Below are 6,724 nucleotides of genomic sequence, written 5' to 3' on the forward strand. Positions count from 1 at the left end.
ACATAGTACGTTTATACATAGAAAGGGCTGAGTACTGTCGTGCCCGAATATATATACACAAAATAGTACCAAGGAAGTGAGGCTCCGGAATAACTGGAGCACTGTCAACACTGCTGGTAGAGCTTCTAAGGATCAAATCCGCCTGTCTGCTGACCTGCGCGGCATGAAACGCAGCGTCCACAAGAAGGGACGTCAGTACGAATAGTGTACCGAGTATGTAAGGCATGAATAGTAGCATACGGAAAGTATAAAACGGAAATAACGACATAAGAGAATAATAGCACATGTCCTGAGGTAGAAACATAACCTGTATATATATATACCCTTGGCAGGTGCTATGCGTACTTAGCTTTCCTTTAAGAATCTTTCCTTGTTCATATACATATACATATAAAATAGGACATCTCATATTGCCGAGGCGTCGGCAGCCGATCCATTTAACCATAAATATACACATCCCGCGTCCGGGCATCCCGCGTCCGGGACGATATCATATCATGTAATGCCAACTGATCAGGTGGATATGCGTTCATAACGCTCTGCCCTTACCTCCATTTTCCCCGTATACACATGCATATATCATGTACATATATCAGCGTCTATAGCGCTCTAGCTCTTTTATCATATACATATACGTGTGTCGTGTAGGTACATCAGCGTCTATAGCGCTCTGGTGCTTTTATCATATACATATACGTGTATCATGTGCATGTATCAGCGTCTATAGCGCTCTAGCTCTTTCGTCATGTGCATGTTTTAAAAATATATACACATATCTTACATACATTTACATGTCTTATATGCATTTACATATCCTATATACATATGTCTCATAGGCACGCAGGAAGGCCCAAAGAAGAATCATGTAGTCATCGGAGTGACGTAAGGTCGGTGACCTCCAATTATATTATAGAATACTCGTGATCGCTTTGTCTCACCTTGAAGGAACGAGTATTTTAAGGTGAGACTACCAACGGGGAATAATATTAAAGTAAACGTAGAATGAAATCGGGGCATCATAGATGATAGTTCATAGACTTTGAAATCTTTTAGAAAATAAAGTCATAGCTAGGAAATATAAATAAGATTCAAAAATTAGTTTATCATTTTCATGTTTACATAAGATACTTAGCTTAGTCATCTTAGTCATAGAGTCGTTCTGGTAGTACGTATCATAGGCATATTCTCTTATCTAACATCATTGTTATCATTATCGTCATGGAAGTGAACCTCGTTAGAGGAGTCATAGTATTTATCGTTTGGTAACGAAATCGGGATCAAAGGTTCCCTTTGGATTCACTTCAAGTAAGTCAAGCAAGACTGTAAGGAAAAATCCGAGAGTAGCGGGCCCACCTCGGGCCGGATGGGGTGACGTATATGATTTACATATATTACGTGTCATGTCATTACTTGTGAGGGTCCTAGGGTAATCGGGTCCCACTTATGAAAGTTCTAGGGGTTTAAGAGGTCTTTCCATTATTTGCACACTTTCTAGTTCAATTCTATTGAACAAAAAGTGGAAAACTTTGGATGCGGATTCCGGGGAAGAGAGTTGTCCCCGAGGCGCGTACCCAACTTATTCCGTCTAAGACATGCCATAGAAAGAAGGGTGAAGCCTTACATACCTCTTTCCGCTTCTTTTGCTATTCCGAATTCACGTTGCAATCTCGTCAAAATCTGCAAATTGGTCATGTTTACCAAAACTCTTATTAGGATACTTAGAGTTGAATTCTTAAGGAAACATTTGGCTACCGAAATTTCGGCAGCACTTCCCCTATAAATACTCCATCCCACCAAGTTCAACTTGGCTAATTTCAATCAACAACAATCCCGGGAATTCAAACCCGGCCAAAATATCAACCACAATTCCAACAACAACAATACTATCAACTTCCATATTCAATCAACTTACTACTTCTTCCAAAAACTTTCTAACTTTAATGAAAACAATCACAACCTCATGATCTATATTCCAACAACATCATACTAACCACATTACCTTCCATGCATGCAAGAACATTACATTCAATTCACATAACTTCTAAAACAAACCTCCACCTACTTCAACTCCACAAGATTATTATGCATTCATTAGCAATCTAGCATCCACAATTCAACTACAACCAAAACATTAAATAGAATTGACTCCTTTTCTTCCATATTACTCCACAACTACACGACCAACATCAAGCATACACACTACAACCTCTCCAAATTTATTCAACTTCCATTTTCACATATCATTCACAACAATAACAACCAAACACTAGATACATTAATTAAAACACAATTTCTACACACATATACATGTTCCATACCTCACGGCCACACCCCTATTTTTATCTCTTTCATGAATTTCATCCATTTTAAGATACTACAACACATATAAACCATTCATAACACATAAAGAAAGATCAAAACTCACATTTCTTCTTCAACTTCTCACTTGACTACAACTTGGCAACTTGTATGATTTTGAATCTTTCTTGCTCCAACAACAACTCCACCTTGTTAAGCACCCTTTACTTGGTAGGGATTGATTTTTGAAGAATTTTTATCAATTTTTCTCATGGACTTTCTCTATGGCCGAAATGGCCTTAAGCTTTTCTCTCTTCTTTCTCTTGTTCTTCTTTTCTTGAAACCTCTAGAACTTATTGTGATAAGGATGACTTAGTCATCCTTTTATTGACCAAATTTTATTTAATATTGGCTTGGGCCATAACCATGGCCGGTTGGGCCTCACAAATTTGGGCCTTATTATTTTTTTTTGATTTTTTTGGGCCAACTCGGTTTGGTCCCGAGTTGGGCCTAGCCCACTGACCTTTCAACCTTAAAACGTTCATATCTCCTTGTACCGACGTCACCTGGGGACCCACGACCTATGGTTGGAAAGCTAATTCAATTATCTACAACTTCTATTTCTTGGTACTTTTCCAAATTCCAAACTTATAATACCGTTTTTGCCCCTTGAAGTCAGATCACCCGAAAACGTTTTCTTAAAAATATTCGTTTGGAGGACTTCCACTTTGATTTGGCCCAAGGGTCCTTCTTGAGTCGTGTTTAACTTCTCATATGTGATTCATATGAATTTTTAGATGTCCCAAAAAAAAATCTCGATGTGTGGGTCCCACCTCAGCAAATAATCTGACGTTCAAAAATACGGGATATAACAGGAAATCCACGATCAACTACATCAAAACCATGAAATCAAGTGTATGAAACCTAACAAAAGTTCATCTACACCAAGAAAACTCAAGGGAAGTGAATTAGGGTTTTGGTGCAAGAAGAGAAGTCCACTCAAGGGTTGTTCATCCATCATCGAAGGTCAATTTTATGGTCATTCCATGTTGTTTAAGGTATTGGAAGGCTAAGACACTTGAATTGTAGAAAGACATGGAAAATGGGTCATAAATGAGTGAATAGTGTCATTGTTGAGTAGTAGTTGGGGTGAATTATGAATATTGGAATGTTGTGATTGTAAATAGGTTATGAATGACACTTAAACCACGGAATAAGTATTGTATATGAGAAAATGCAATAATGAACTATAACCATAGTTGTGGAGAAATTGAAGGAATATGGTGAATTGTGGGAAATGTAGGTGATTGATGATTGTTGTTGTGATATTGTGAATATTGATATGAACGTTTGGGAGTTGATATAGAATATGGGAAAAGTAGTAGAAACAAAGGAAATGCTGCTCAATTTTCCCTAGAAATAGTAAAATGTTCTTATAGTCGATTAACTAATGCTAATGCGAATCCTCTTGAAGGTAGAGACGCGAGCATCAAAGGAAAGCGATCAAGCGATAGATTAGTTAAGCGTAAAAGGTATGTGAGGCTAGTCCTTTCTTTCTATGGCATGAATCCTATAACATGACTTTTCTTTCCTCTTCATGATTCTCCTATATTACGGAAAACTAAAAGTCTATGTTCATAAATAGCTATATGAGACGAGATATATTATGAGCCCAATAATGATGATGATGAGTCTAAGTCTAAAGATTCTAGATGTTCATGATATGATGTTCCTATAGAGTTAATGATGTCGTTTATTGTATACACTCACCTTATTTACTATTTCCTTCAAGGTGAGGCAGAATGTTTATAAATGTTCCATAATGGAATCGGGGGTTCACGACCTTATGTCACCTCGATAAAGTATAATTATCTTTGAGTTATTATGCATGCATTATGATGAGTACATGTTGATGACATTACACCGCGCCTACAAGGCCGGGCAGCACCACTTAGGCGGGCGGCTTATAGATGATTACACCGTGTCTATATGGCACGGGCAACACTACTAGTGGGCGGCATGAGGTGGTACCCCGGACGCGGGAGGCCTGGACGCAGGCTATTGATTATTACACCGTACCTATATGGACGGGCAACTTATACATTTATGCATACATGACATGACGATGATTATGAAGTAAGCCAGCATATATTATTTCTTTTATAATTGACAGTCAGAAACAGTTGCTCCTTATTTGATGTTTCCTTTATCTCATTGATGTATTATTATCATTTATGCCTCTCATACTCAGTACAATGTTCGTACTGACGTCCGTTTTCTTTGGACGCACAGGGAGGTGATCTTGACCCAGACTCGTAGGAGCTAGTAGCTGATTTGAGGGCACTCCATTGTTCCGGAGGTGCCTCTGATTTATTCTTTTGTGTACATATGTATATTTTGGGCACGACGGGGTCCTGTCCCGTCCTTACGTCTAGCACTCCAGTAGAGGCTTGTAGATACGCAGTGTGGGTTATATGGTCTCACGAGGTCACTAATTTATATATATATATTATTTTGACGGCCTCAAGACTTATGTATATAAAGGTATTTATGTTCTCAAAAGAAAAATGATTTTCTTATGATTTGAGTATGAATTTGACAAAAGAGGGCTTAATGAGTATGATCAGTAGCAGAATGAGTGGTGCTCGGTGGTTAGCCCCGAGTACCCGTCGCGGCCCCTAGTCGGGTCGTGACATCCAGGGTCTGTATCCAAACCTCCAGTCCACCGTGTGATGATCAGTCAAGTATTTCACTTCACCGTGTGATGATCTCTTTAAAATGTATGTCATTGATCTCTTATTTTTCAATTAAACATCGACTATAGTTTCTGGCCAAGTTACCAATGATTCTCATTTTTTAAAATCTAAATACACCGTATCCACTAAATTTTGAGGTAAAATTCTCCCCTCCACGTGTTAGACACTATAATAAAAATTTAATAATCAAAGTGGAACAAAGTTCAAAGTTTTAAATCTTATCACATTTAATTCTAATTTTATTACCTATCGGATTCACAATTCGCCTTTTTAATTGGTGTGCATGAATTATACAGGTATATATTATACATTCTCTGTCTATTTTTTATTTCAAGCGGTTAGGTGAGTGAGTATATATTTAGGTGAATTTTTCGTAAATGAATGAATTTGGTGCCACGCAAATATATTGTCAATCACACTATTCATTCAAGTAATAGAATGATAAAAGAGTTACTTCACATGACGATTAAAACACTATCAAATAACGTATTTATTTTGATATGCCTTTGAGTTATCAAATGTATGAATATTTTGAACCAAAAAACTTACTAAAAACTATACAAATTAAAGGTGAGAACACCTGATGCAAAAATCAACGAGGAACTACCTTAAGTAATCAAATTCACCTACACCCTTTATGCAAAAGGTTTTGTTAAGTTTAAACTCTATGCTCATGAAATATATATAAGGAAACTCTCAGAAAGTATTTGAATGGAGTAAAGATAATGTCACGAATTTTTTTATTGTGCCATTTGAACATACAATCATCAAAAAACTTTGTACAATACTGATAAGTTGCACGACTTAATATCTATCCTAATGCACGACTTAATATCTATCCTAAGCAGCACCCTATTTTTGCAGGACTTACAAGGGTGGAAAAAACCACGATCTACACCTCTGTAGGATTTTTTGCCCAAACTTCACTACAACTGTGAGCCTGTGCAAATTCAAGCTACAAACTCTGTAACCTAGGAACTAAACTCTAATTCTTATCTCACTAATCTCCCTAGACTAGTAAGCCCACTTTAGGTTATCCCAACTTGAAGTTGAATTTGACTAACAGTTTATACCTACAACAATTGCTTTTAAGAAAGCGGATAAAGGTATAACTCGATAAACAAACCTAATACACGAATCTAGACTCAAGACCATGAAACATAAACTCTGTATAACAGATTATTAAATCTTGTTCGTAGTATCGGGGTAACACTTTTGTAATCAGAATTCTCTCAATTTGCTTTGACAGGGTTTGCTCAAATTTTGATTTTCTCTCTTTATAAGTGCGCAAACTTTCTTCATGGCATGGCTTGAATATATATAGCTTTTGGTCTGCAACAAGTTAGCTGAACTCAATCCTTGCGTGGTAAGGCCCGTTAAGAGAGTTATTTTTTGAGTTGACTTGGGATTCTTGCTTTCAACGCGACTTTGGTGTTCTTGTAAGAGTCTAAAGTATCTTGATAATTATGGCAAGAAATCTTGCAAACTTGTCCGTCAAGTCTTTACCATAAAACACGAATCCCATTAGCAGTAGGAATCTGAGCTGTAACACGTTCTTGGACCCGTTTCCAGCGCCTGATTCTTTCACTTCTGAATCTTCTCACTGTCTGATATGGAACATGTCCATAAACCTGTTTTATTCATTCTTGTCCTGCACCAGTCTTTGACTT

This window comes from Lycium barbarum, chromosome 4 (assembly GCF_019175385.1).
Source record: "Lycium barbarum isolate Lr01 chromosome 4, ASM1917538v2, whole genome shotgun sequence".
Lineage (NCBI taxonomy): Eukaryota > Viridiplantae > Streptophyta > Magnoliopsida > Solanales > Solanaceae > Lycium > Lycium barbarum.